Source organism: Eleutherodactylus coqui, chromosome 8 (assembly GCF_035609145.1).
Source record: "Eleutherodactylus coqui strain aEleCoq1 chromosome 8, aEleCoq1.hap1, whole genome shotgun sequence".
NCBI classification, from domain to species: Eukaryota; Metazoa; Chordata; class Amphibia; order Anura; family Eleutherodactylidae; genus Eleutherodactylus; species Eleutherodactylus coqui.
Window position 1 is genome coordinate 26926623 of NC_089844.1, and position 13892 is coordinate 26940514.

The following is a 13892-nucleotide window of genomic DNA, read 5'->3' on the forward strand; positions in this document are numbered from 1 at the left end:
TCCTATTTATGACATAATCAATGCCCGTGCCAAATTTCAAGTTTCTATGTGAGAAAATTGGATTCCGTATATAAAATTTGGAGGCTAATTCTTTTGCACATAGAATTGAAAAATCGAGTTGGGACCCATTAGCTTTTCCTATTTATGACATAATCAATGCTCGTCCCAAATTTCACGTTTCTATGACACTGGAAAGTGAGAACAATGCATTCCGTACGTAAAATTTTGACGCTAATTCTTTTGCGCATAGAATTGAATAATCGAGTTGGGACCCATTAGCTTTTCCCTATTTATGCCATAATCAATGCTCGTGCCAAATTTCAAGTTTCTATGTGAGAAAATTGGATTCCGTACGTAAAATTTGGAGGCTAATTCTTTTGCACATAGAATTGAATAATTGAGTTGGGACCCATTAGCTTTTCCTATTTTTGACATAATCAATGCTCGTGCCAAATTTCACGTTTCTATGACACTGGAAAGTGAGAAAAATACATTCCGTACGTAAAATTTTGACGCTAATTCTTTTGCGCATAGAATTGAATAATCGAGTTGGGACCCATTAGTTTTTCCTATTTAGAACATATTCAATGCCCGTGCCAAATTTTAAGTTTCTATGTGAGAAAATTGGATTGTGTACGTAAAATTTGGACGCTAATTCTTTTGCGCATAGAATTGAATAATCGAGTTGGGACCCAATAGCTTTTCCTATTTATGACATAATCAATGCTCGTGCCAAATTTCAAGTTTCTATGTGAGAAAATTGGATTCCGTACATAAAATTTGGAGGCTAATTCTTTTGCACATAGAATTGAATAATCGAGTTGGACCCATTAGCTTTTCCTATTTATGACATAATCAATGCTCGTGCCAAATTTCACGTTTCTATGGCACTCGAAAGTGAGAAAAATACATTCCGTACGTAAAATTTTGACGCTAATTCTTTTGCGCATAGAATTGAATAATCGAGTTGGGACCTATTAGTTTTTCCTATTTAGAACATATTCAATGCCCGTGCCAAATTTTACGTTTCTATGTGAGAAAATTGGATTGTGCACGTAAAATTTGGACGCTAATTCTTTTGCGCATAGAATTGAATAATCGAGTTGGGAACCATTAGCTTTTCCTATTTATGACATAATCAATGCTCGTGCCAAATTTCAAGTTTCTATGTGAGAAAATTGGATTCCGTACGTAAAATTTGGAGGCTAATTCTTTTGCACATAGAATAGAATAATCGAGTTGGGACCCATTAGCTTTTAATATTTATGACATAATCAATGCTCGTGCCAAATTTCAAGTTTCTATGTGAGAAAATTGGATTCCGTACGTAAAATTTGAAGGCTAATTCTTTTGCACATAGAATTGAATAATCGAGTTAGGACCCATTAGCTTTTCTTATTTATGACTAGAGATGAGCGAACGCGTTCGTCCGAGCTTGATATTCGTGCGAATATTAGGGTGTTCGGGATGTTCGTTATTCGTGACGAACACCATGCGGTGTTCTGGTTACTTTCACTTCCTTCCCTGAGACGTTAGCGCGCTTTTCTGGCCAATTGAAAGACAGGGAAGGCATTACAACTTCCCCCTGCAACGTTTAAGCCCTATACCACCCCCCTGCTGTGAGTGGCTGGCGAGATCAGGTGTTCGCCTAATATAAAAGTCGGCCCCTCCCGCGGCTCGCCTCAGATGCGGTGTGAGTTAGATGAGGGACAGTGCTGTTTATACCGGAGCTGCTGTAGGGAAAGAATTGGTAGTTAGTGTAGGCTTCAAGACCCCCCAAAGGTCCTTATTAGGGCCACTGATAGCTGTGTGTTGGCTGCTGTTAGCAGTGGGATTTTTTTTTTTCTCAAAATCGCCTCTGCAGACCGTTGCACCTGGCATTAGGGACAGAAGTGCTGCATAGGCAGGGAGAGTGTTAGGAGTGAGTGTAGCCTTCAAGAACCTCAACGGTCCTTTCTAGGGCCATATTTATCCGTGTGCAGTACTGTCCAGGCTGCTGTTGGCTGTGCTGCATTTTTTTTGGGCTTCTCAAAATCGCCTCTGCAGAGCATTCCACCCTCCATTGATACTGCAGGGAAAGAATTGTATAGGCAGGGCCACAACACAGTTATTATTCATAGAATATACGCAGTGCTGCCTGTTGGTGGGAAAAAACTGAAAACAAATCTATTTGTCCAGCCTCTGTCCGTCCTTACGGGCGGTGGACACGTGTGAGCTGCGTGAAAAACATTGCTAAATCATACGCAGCCAGCTACGCTTTACTGCTGGGTTCGCCATTTGCTTTCCTTAATTGGGAAAAAAAATACCTGCTCTCCAAGAGTTATAATAACTCTGCTACCCTCACGTTCTGTGACACATAAGCAGGGACACAGCACAGTTATTAAACTTCTCAGGTTCATTGAATATACGCAGTGCTGCCTGTTGGTGGGAAAAAACTGAAAACAAATCTATTTGTCCAGCCTCTGTCCGTCCTTACGGGCGGTGGACACGTGTGAGCTGCGTGAAAAACATTGCTAAATCATACGCAGCCAGCTACGCTTTACTGCTGGGTTCGCCATTTGCTTTCCTTAATTGGGAAAAAAAATACCTGCTCTCCAAGAGTTATAATAACTCTGCTACCCTCACGTTCTGTGACACATAAGCAGGGACACAGCACAGTTATTAAACTTCTCAGGTTCATTGAATATACGCAGTGCTGCCTGTTGGTGGGAAAAAACTGAAAACAAATCTATTTGTCCAGCCTCTGTCCGTCCTTACGCCTGTGGAGACGTGTGAGCTGCGTGAAAAACATTGCTAAATCATACGCAGCCAGCTACGCTTTACTGCTGGGTTCGCCATTTGCTTTCCTTAATTGGGAAAAAAAATACCTGCTCTCCAAGAGTTATAATAACTCTGCTACCCTCACGTTCTGTGACACATAAGCAGGGACACAGCACAGTTATTAAACTTCTCAGGTTCATTGAATATACGCAGTGCTGCCTGTTGGTGGGAAAAAACTGAAAACAAATCTATTTGTCCAGCCTGTGTCCGTCCTTACGCCTGTGGAGACGTGTGAGCTGCGTGAAAAACATTGCTAAATCATACGCAGCCAGCTACGCTTTACTGCTGGGTTCGCCATTTGCTTTCCTTAATTGGGAAAAAAAATACCTGCTCTCCAAGAGTTATAATAACTCTGCTACCCTCACGTTCTGTGACACATAAGCAGGGACACAGCACAGTTATTAAACTTAGATAATTCATTCACTAGAGGCAGTGGGGCCTTTCGTTTTCCAAAAAGGGCAAAAATTATATTTGGCCTGCAGTCTTGCGCCAATTTATTTCCTGCCTGTGAAATCAAATCACTGGTAATACAGCATGCTGAGGGGTAGGGGTAGGCCTAGAGGACGTGGACGCGGCCGAGGACGCGGAGGGCCAAGTCAGGGTGTGGGCACAGGCCAAGCTCCTGATCCAGGTGTGTCGCAGCCGACTGCTGCGCGATTAGGAGAGAGGCACGTTTCTGGCGTCCCCACATTCATCGCCCAATTAATGGGTCCACGCGGGAGACGGTTATTAGAAAATGAGCAGTGTGAGCAGGTCCTGTCCTGGATGGCAGAAAGTGCTTCGAGCAACCTATCGTCTACCCGCAGTTCTGCGCCGTCCACTGCTGCCAATCCGAATCCTCTGTCTGCTGCTCCTCCTTCCTCCCAGCCTCCTCACTCCACTACAATGACACCTGCTCAGGAGCGGGAACACTCCCAGGAACTGTTCTCGGGCCCCTGCTTAGATTGGGCAGCAGCGGTTCCTCTCCCACCAGAGGAGTTTATCGTCACTGATGCCCAACCATTCGAAAGTTCCCGGGGTCCGGGGGAAGAGGCTGGGGACTTCCGCCAACTGTCTCAACAACTTTCTGTGGGTGAGGAGGACGATGACGATCAGACACAGTTGTCTTGCAGTGAGGTAGTAGTAAGGGCAGTAAGTCCCAGGGAGCAGCGCACAGAGGATTCGGAGGAAGAGCAGCAGGACGATGAGGTGACTGACCCCACCTGGTGTGCAACGCTTACTCAGGAGGACAGGTCTTCAGAGGGGGAGTCAAGGGCATCAGCAGGGCAGGTTGCAAGAGGCAGTGCAGTGGCCAGGGGTAGAGGCAGGGCCAGACCGAATAATCCACCAAGTGTTTCCCAAAGCGCCCCCTCGCGCCATGCCACCCTGCGGAGGCCGAGGTGCTCTAAGGTCTGGCAGTTTTTCACAGAGACGCCTGACGACCGACGAACAGTGGTGTGCAACCTTTGTCGCGCAAAGCTCAGCCGGGGAGCCAACACCAACAGCCTCACCACCACCACCATGCGCAGACATATGATGGCCAAGCACCCCGCAAGGTGGGACAAAGGCCGTTCACCGCCTCCGGTTTGCACCCCTGCCTCTCCCCCTGTGCCCCAACCTGCCACTGAGATGCAACCCCCCTCTCAGGACACAGGCACTACCGCCTCATGGCCTGCACCCACACCCTCATCTCCGCTGTCCTCGGCCCCATCCAGCAGTGTAGTTCAGCGCACCGTTCAGCCGTCGCTTGCGCAAGTGTTCGAGCGCAAGCGCAAGTACGCCGCCACGCACCCGCACGCTCAAACGTTAACCGTCCGCATCGCAAAATTCATCAGCCTTGAGATGCTGCCGTATAGGGTTGTGGAAACGGAGTCCTTCAAAAGTATCATGGAGGCGGCGGCCCCGCGCTACTCAGTTCCCAGTCGCCACTACTTTTCCCGATGTGCCGTCCCAGCCCTGCACGACCACGTCTCCCGCAACATTGTGCGCGCCCTCACCAACGCGGTTACTGCCACGGTCCACTTAACTACGGACACGTGGACAAGCACAGGCGGGCAGGGCCACTACATCTCCCTGACGGCACATTGGGTGAATTTAGTGGAGGCTGGGACAGAGTCAGAGCCTGGGACCGCTCACGTCCTACCCACCCCCAGAATTGCGGGCCCCAGCTCGGTGGTGGTATCTGCGGAGGTGTATGCTTCCTCCACTAAAGCACCCTCCTCCTCCTCCTCCTCCTCTGTCTCACAATCAAGATGTGTTAGCAGCAGCATGTCGCCAGCAGTCGGTGTCGCGCGGTGTGGCAGCACAGCGGTGGGCAAGCGTCAGCAGGCCGTGCTGAAACTACTCAGCTTAGGCGATAAGAGGCACACGGCCCACGAACTGCTGCAGGGTCTGACACAGCAGACCGACCGCTGGCTTGCGCCGCTGAGCCTCCAACCGGGCATGGTCGTGTGTGACAACGGCCGTAACCTGGTGGCGGCTCTGCAGCTCGGCAGCCTCACGCACGTGCCATGCCTGGCCCACGTCTTTAATTTGGTGGTTCAGCGGTTTCTGAAAAGCTACCCACGCTTGTCAGACCTGCTCGTAAAGGCGCGCCGGCTCTGCGCACATTTCCGCAAGTCCCACACGGACGCTGCCACCCTGCGCACCCTGCAACATCACTTTAAGCTGCCAGTGCACCGACTGCTGTGCGACGTGCCCACACGGTGGAACTCTACGCTCCACATGTTGGCCAGGCTCTATGAACAGCGTAGAGCTATAGTCGAATACCAACTCCAACATGGGCGGCGCAGTGGGAGTCAGCCTCCTCAATTCCTTTCAGAAGAGTGGGCCTGGTTGGCAGACATCTGCCATGTCCTTGGTAATTTTGAGGAGTCTACCCAGGTGGTGAGCGGCGATGCTACAATCATTAGCGTCACCATTCCTCTGCTATGCATCTTGAGAAATTCCCTGCAAACCATAAAGGCAGCTGCTTTGCGCTCGGAAACGGGGGCGGGGGAAGACAGTATGCCGCTGGATAGTCAGGGCACCCTCCTGTCTATTTCTCAGCGCGTACAGGAGGAGGAGGAGGAGCATGAGGAGGATGAGGAGGAGGGGGAAGAGACAGCTTGGCCCGCTGCTGACGGTACACCGGCTGATTGCCTGTCATCCTTTCAGCGTGTATGGCCTGAGGAGGAGGAGGAGGAGGAGGATCCTGAAAGTAATCTTCCTAGTGAAGACAGCCATGTGTTGCGTACAGGTACCCTGGCACACATGGCTGACTTCATGTTAGGATGCCTTTCTCGTGACCCTCGCGTTGCACGCATTCTGGCCACTACGGATTACTGGGTGTACACACTGCTCGATCCACGGTATAAGGAGAACCTGCCCACTCTGATTCCCGAAGAGGAAAGGGGTTCGAGAGTGTTGCTATACCACAGGACCCTTGCGGACAAGCTGATGGTAAAATTCCCAGCCGACAGCGCTAGTGGCAGAAGGCGCAGTTCCGAGGGCCATGTTGCAGGGGATGTGCGTAGATCGAGCAGCATGTACATCCCAGGCAGTGCAACAGTCTTTAAGGGCCTGGCCAGCTTTATGGCTCCCCACCAAGACTGTGTCACCGCTCCCCAGTCACGGCTGAGTCGGCGGGAGCACTGCAAAAGGATGGTGAGGGAGTACGTAGCGGATCGCACGACCATCCTTGGTGACGCCTCTGCCCCCTACAACTACTGGGTGTCGAAGCTGGACACGTGGCCTGAACTAGCCCTGTATGCCCTTGAGGTGCTTGCTTGTCCTGCGGCTAGCGTGTTGTCGGAGAGGGTGTTTAGTGCGGCTGGGGGAATCATCACCGATAAGCGTAGCCGCTTGTCAACCGACAGTGCCGACAGGCTAACACTCATCAAGATGAACAAAGGCTGGATTTCGCCAGACTTCTGTTCTCCACCAGCGGACAGCAGCGATACGTAAGCAATACGTAGGCTGCACCCGCGGATGGAAGCTACGTTCTCTCTCACCATCCAAAACGGGGACATTTGTGCTTCATCAATCTGTGTCTAATATTCCTCCTCCTCCTCCTCCTGCTCCTCCTCCTGAAACCTCACGTAATCACGCTGAACGGGCAATTTTTCTTAGGGCCACAAGGCTCACTCAAATAATTTTTCAGAACAATTTTTATAAGTTTCAATTAGCTTAAAAGCGTTGGAACTTTAACTTGAACCAATTTTTCGTTACACTGGGCTGCCTCCAGGCCTAGTTACCACTTAAGCCACATTAACCAAAGCGATTCACCTGCCATCTTGGTTGGGCATGGCCAATTTTTACTGAGGTACATTAGTACTGTTGGTACACCAATTTTTTGGGGCCCTCACCTACAGTGTAATCATAGTAATTTCTATGTTCTTCGCCTGCACTCATGGTACAGAAAGGTGTGTGGGGTTGGCCTACAGTTTAGCTACATAAATGTCACTTGTGCCTTGGCTATACTAAGGCTACTGAAATGGAACGAAGACTGCGCTCCCGCTATACTGCTGCTTCAGAATTGTTACTGGGGCCTGTCTTGAGTGCTACTATTGCTTACATGGAACGAAGACTGCGCTCCCGCTATACTGCTGCTTCAGAATTGTTACTGGGGCCTGTCTTGAGTGCTAATATTGCTTACATGGAACGAAGACTGCGCTCCCGCTATACTGCTGCTTCAGAATTGTTACTGGGGCCTGTCTTGAGTGCTACTATTGCTTACATGGAACGAAGACTGCGCTCCCGCTATACTGCTGCTTCAGAATTGTTACTGGGGCCTGTCTTGAGTGCTACTATTGCTTACATGGAACGAAGACTGCGCTCCCGCTATACTGCTGCTTCAGAATTGTTACTGGGGCCTGTCTTGAGTGCTACTATTGCTTACATGGAACGAAGACTGCGCTCCCGCTATACTGCTGCTTCAGAATTGTTACTGGGGCCTGTCTTGAGTGCTACTATTGCTTACATGGAACGAAGACTGCGCTCCCGCTATACTGCTGCTTCAGAATTGTTACTGGGGCCTGTCTTGAGTGCTACTATTGCTTACATGGAACGGACACGTGGAGAGGACACGTAGTGCCTCAAAAACATCCCCCTCCTCCTCCAACAGGGAAAACATTGTTGGCAAATGCCTTTGCATTGGTTCGTCTGGCGGCAGTCCAAGAATTTCACCTTTACCGACACTACAAGAGAGCCCCCCCACCATCCCCCCGCCACGGCCCACTTAATCCTGGCCACATTCCGAAAACCAACAAAATACAACCGTGGTACTAGGTCCGCAGTCACCACCACATTACCACCAACGCGGTTACTGTTAAGGTGCATATAACCACGGACACGTGGAGAGGACACGTAGTGCCTCAAAAACATCCCCCTCCTCCTCCAACAGGGAAAACATTGTTGGCAAATGCCTTTGCATTGGTTCGTCTGGCGGCAGTCCAAGAATTTCACCTTTACCGACACTACAAGAGAGCCCCCCCACCATCCCCCCGCCACGGCCCACTTAATCCTGGCCACATTCCGAAAACCAACAAAATACAACCGTGGTACTAGGTCCGCAGTCACCACCACATTACCACCAACGCGGTTACTGTTAAGGTGCATATAACCAGTCTGACTGGGGCATGCAGACACCTTGACAGAATGAATAGTGTGTGGCACATAGGTTCCCCATTGCTATGCCCACGTGTGCAGCTCCTGATGGCGGTGGCACAGGATTGTATTTCTCATTGCTTCTGTACAGCATTGTGGGCTATCGCCCCGCCCCTATTAAAGAGGGTCGCTACCTAGCCGTGCCAACCCTGTGCAGTGTGTGCCTGCGGTCCCTCGTCGTGGCAGACGCACTTCTAAATAGACATGAGGGTGGTGTGGCATGAGGCCAGCTGAAGGCTGTGCAGGGACAGTTTGGTGTGCGCTGTGGGGGGGAGGGGGTGCGGTTGGGCAGCATGTAACTCAGGAGAAGTGGCAGTGGAGTGTCATGCAGGCAGTGATTGTGCTTTGTTGGAGGTAGTGTGGTGCTTAGCAAAGGTATGCCATGCTAATGAGCGCTTTTCAGAAGTAAAAGTTGTTGGGAGGGGGGGGGGCCCACTCTTGCCGCTATTGTGGCTTAATAGTGGGACCTGTGAACTTAGGATGCAGCCCAACATGTAGCCCCTCGCCTGCCCTATCCGTCACTGTGTCATTCCCATCACTTTCCTGAATTGCCCAGATTTTCACACATGAAAACCTTAGCGAGCATCGGCGAAATACAAAAATGTTCTGGTCGCCCATTGACTTCAATGGGGTTCGTTGTTCGAAACGAACCCTCGAGCATCACGGGAAGTTCGTTACGAATAACGAACACCCGAACATTTTGGTGTTCGCTCATCTCTATTTATGACATAATCAATGCCCGTGCAAAATTTTAAGTTTCTATGTGAGAAAATTACATTCCATAAGTAACATTTGGACGCTAATTCTTTTGCGCATAGAATTAAATAACGGAGTTGGGACCCATTAGCTTTTCCTATTTATGACAAAATCAATGCCCGTGCCAAATTTTAAGTTTCTATGTGAGAAAATTACATTCCATACGTAAAACTTGGACGCTAATTCTTTTGTGCCTAGAATTAAATAACGGAGTTGGGACCCTTTAGCTTTTCCTATTTATGACATAATCAATGCCCGTGCCAAATTTCAAGTTTCTATGTGAGAAAATTGGATTCCGTATATAAAATTTGGAGGCTAATTCTTTTGCACATAGAATTGAAAAATCGAGTTGGGACCCATTAGCTTTTCCTATTTATGACATAATCAATGCTCGTGCCAAATTTCACATTTCTATGACACTGGAAAGTGAGAACAATGCATTCCGTACGTAAAATTTTGACGCTAATTCTTTTGCACATAGAATTGAATAATCGAGTTAGGACCCATTAGCTTTTCCTATTTATGACATAATCAATGCTCGTGCCAAATTTCACGTTTCTATGACACTGGAAAGTGAGAAAAATACATTCCGTTCGTAAAATTTTGACGCTAATTCTTTTGCGCATAGAATTAAATAACGGAGTTGGGACCCATTAGCTTTTCCTATTTATGACAAAATCAATGCCCGTGCCAAATTTTAAGTTTCTATGTGAGAAAATTACATTCCATACGTAAAACTTGGACGCTAATTCTTTTGTGCCTAGAATTAAATAACGGAGTTGGGACCCTTTAGCTTTTCCTATTTATGACATAATCAATGCCCGTGCCAAATTTCAAGTTTCTATGTGAGAAAATTGGATTCCGTATATAAAATTTGGAGGCTAATTCTTTTGCACATAGAATTGAAAAATCGAGTTGGGACCCATTAGCTTTTCCTATTAATGACGTAATCAATGCTCATGCCAAATTTCACGTTTCTATGACACTGGAAAGTGAGAACAATGCATTCCGTACGTAAAATTTTGACGCTAATTCTTTTGCGCATAGAATTGAATAATCGAGTTGGGACCCATTAGTTTTTCCTATTTAGAACATATTCAATGCCCGTGCCAAATTTTAAGTTTCTATGTGAGAAAATTGGATTGTGTACGTAAAATTTGGACACTAATTCTTTTGCGCATAGAATTGAATAATCGAGTTGGGACCCATTAGCTTTTCCTATTTATGCCATAATCAATGCTCGTGCCAAATTTCAAGTTTCTATGTGAGAAAATTGGATTCCGTATGTAAAATTTGGAGGCTAATTCTTTTGCACATAGAATTGAATAATCGAGTTGGGACCCATTAGCTTTTCCTATTTTTGACATAATCAATGCTCGTGCCAAATTTCACGTTTCTATGACACTGGAAAGTGAGAAAAATACATTCCGTACGTAAAATTTTGACGCTAATTCTTTTGCGCATAGAATTGAATAATCGAATTGGGACCCATTCGTTTTTCCTATTTAGAACATATTCAATGCCCGTGCCAAATTTTAAGTTTCTATGTGAGAAAATTGGATTTTGTACGTAAAATTTGGACGCTAATTCTTTTGCGCATAGAATTGAATAATCGAGTTGGGACCCATTAGCTTTTCCTATTTATGACATAATCAATGCTCGTGCCAAATTTCAAGTTTCTATGTGAGAAAATTGGATTCCGTACATAAAATTTGGAGGCTAATTCTTTTGCACATAGAATTGAATAATCGAGTTGGACCCATTAGCTTTTCCTATTTATGACATAATCAATGCTCGTGCCAAATTTCACGTTTCTATGACACTGGAAAGTGAGAAAAATACATTCCGTATGTAAAATTTTGACGCTAACTCTTTTGCGCATAGAATTGAATAATCGAGTTGGGACCCCTTAGTTTTTCCTATTTAGAACATATTCAATGCCCGTGCCAAATTTTACGTTTCTATGTGAGAAAATTGGATTGTGTACGTAAAATTTGGGCGCTAATTCTTTTGCGCATAGAATTGAATAATCGAGTTGGGACCCATTAGCTTTTCCTATTTATGACATAATCAATGCTCGTGCCAAATTTCAAGTTTCTATGTGAGAAAATTGGATTCCCTACGTAAAATTTGGAGGCTAATTCTTTTGCACATAGAATTGAATAATCGAGTTGGGACCCATTAGCTTTTCCTATTTATGACATAATCAATGCTCGCGCCAAATTTCAAGTTTCCATGTGAGAAAATTGGATTCCGTACGTAAAATTTGAAGGCTAATTCTTTTGCACATAGAATTGAATAATCGAGTTAGGACCCATTAGCTTTTCTTATTTATGACATAATCAATGCCCGTGCCAAATTTTAAGTTTCTATGTGAGAAAATTACATTCCGTACGTAACATTTGGACGCTAATTCTTTTGCGCATAGAATTAAATAACGGAGTTGGGACCCATTAGCTTTTCCTATTTATGACAAAATCAATGCCCGTGCCAAATTTCAAGTTTCTATGTGAGAAAATTACATTCCATACGTAAAACTTGGACGCTAATTCTTTTGTGCCTAGAATTAAATAACGGAGTTGGGACCCTTTAGCTTTTCCTATTTATGACATAATCAATGCCCGTGCCAAATTTCAAGTTTCTATGTGAGAAAATTGGATTCCGTACATAAAATTTGGAGGCTAATTCTTTTGCACATAGAATTGAAAAATCGAGTTGGGACCCATTAGCTTTTCCTATTTATGACATAATCAATGCTCGTGCCAAATTTCACGTTTCTATGACACTGGAAAGTGAGAACAATGCATTCCGTACGTTAAATTTTGACGCTAATTCTTTTGCACATAGAATTGAAAAATCGAGTTAGGACCCATTAGCTTTTCCTATTTATGACATAATCAATGCTCGTGCCAAATTTCACGTTTCTATGACACTGGAAAGTGAGAAAAATACATTCCCTACGTAAAATTTTGACGCTAATTCTTTTGCGCATAGAATTGAATAATCGAGTTGGGACCCATTAGTTTTTCCTATTTAGAACATATTCAATGCCCGTGCCAAATTTTACGTTTCTATGTGAGAAAATTGGATTTTGTACGTAAAATTTGGACGCTAATTCTTTTGCGCATAGAATTGAATAATCGAGTTGGGACCCATTAGCTTTTCCTATTTATGACATAATCAATGCTCGTGCCAAATTTCAAGTTTCTATGTGAGAAAATTGGATTCCGTACATAAAATTTGGAGGCTAAGGCCTCCTTCCCACGAACGGATTTCCGCCGCGTAATTCGCGGCGAAAATCCGCTGCGTTGCCCGCAGCTATTAGGTTCTATTGAACCTAATAGCACAATGCTCACGATGCGTAATTCCACCGCGGAATTACGCACCGCGATTTCTCCCGTCCTCACCCGCAGCATGCTCTATTTTCTGCGGGTGAGGACGGGCTGTACGCACTGACGGCTTCCATTGCAGTCAATGGAAGCCGTCCATTCACGCTATCTCCCGCTGTAACCAGCGGGAGATAGCGTGAAAAAACGCTTTCCCGCCCACCGCCGAGCGTCATATGACGCCAAATGACGCGGTCCGGCCGCGTCACGTGACACGGCTGGTGACGCGAGGGCGGTGGGCGGTGACGGGCGGTGACGCGCGGCGGTGGGCGGGGAAGCGATTTCACGCTATCTCCCGCAGGTAAGTATAGGGGCTCTGGGGGGCGCCGTGACGGGCTTCACAGCGGAATATTACGCTGCGGAGCCCGTCACGCTCGTGGGAAGGAGGCCTAATTCTTTTGCACATAGAATTGAATAATCGAGTTGGACCCATTAGCTTTTCCTATTTATGACATAATCAATGCTCGTGCCAAATTTCACGTTTCTATGACACTCGAAAGTGAGAAAAATACATTCCGTACGTAAAATTTTGACGCTAATTCTTTTGCGCATAGAATTGAATAATCGAGTTGGGACCTATTAGTTTTTCCTATTTAGGACATATTCAATGCCCGTGCCAAATTTTACGTTTCTATGTGAGAAAATTGGATTCTGTACGTAAAATTTGGACGCTAATTCTTTTGCGCATAGAATTGAATAATCGAGTTGGGACCCATTAGCTTTTCCTATTTATGACATAATCAATACTCGTGCCAAATTTCAAGTTTCTATGTGAGAAAAATGGATTCCGTACATAAAATTTGGACGCTAATTCTTTTGCGCATAGAATTGAATAATCGAGTTGGGACCCATTAGCTTTTCCTATTTATGACATAATCAATGCTCGTGCCAAATTTCAAGTTTCTATGTGAGAAAATTGGATTCCGTACATAAAATTTGGAGGCTAATTCTTTTGCACATAGAATTGAATAATCGAGTTGGACCCATTAGCTTTTCCTATTTATGACATAATCAATGCTCGTGCCAAATTTCACGTTTCTATGACACTCGAAAGTGAGAAAAATACATTCCGTACGTAAAATTTTGACGCTAATTCTTTTGCGCATAGAATTGAATAATCGAGTTGGGACCTATTAGTTTTTCCTATTTAGGACATATTCAATGCCCGTGCCAAATTTTACGTTTCTATGTGAGAAAATTGGATTCTGTACGTAAAATTTGGACGCTAATTCTTTTGCGCATAGAATTGAATAATCGAGTTGGGACCCATTAGCTTTTCCTATTTATGACATAATCAATACTCGT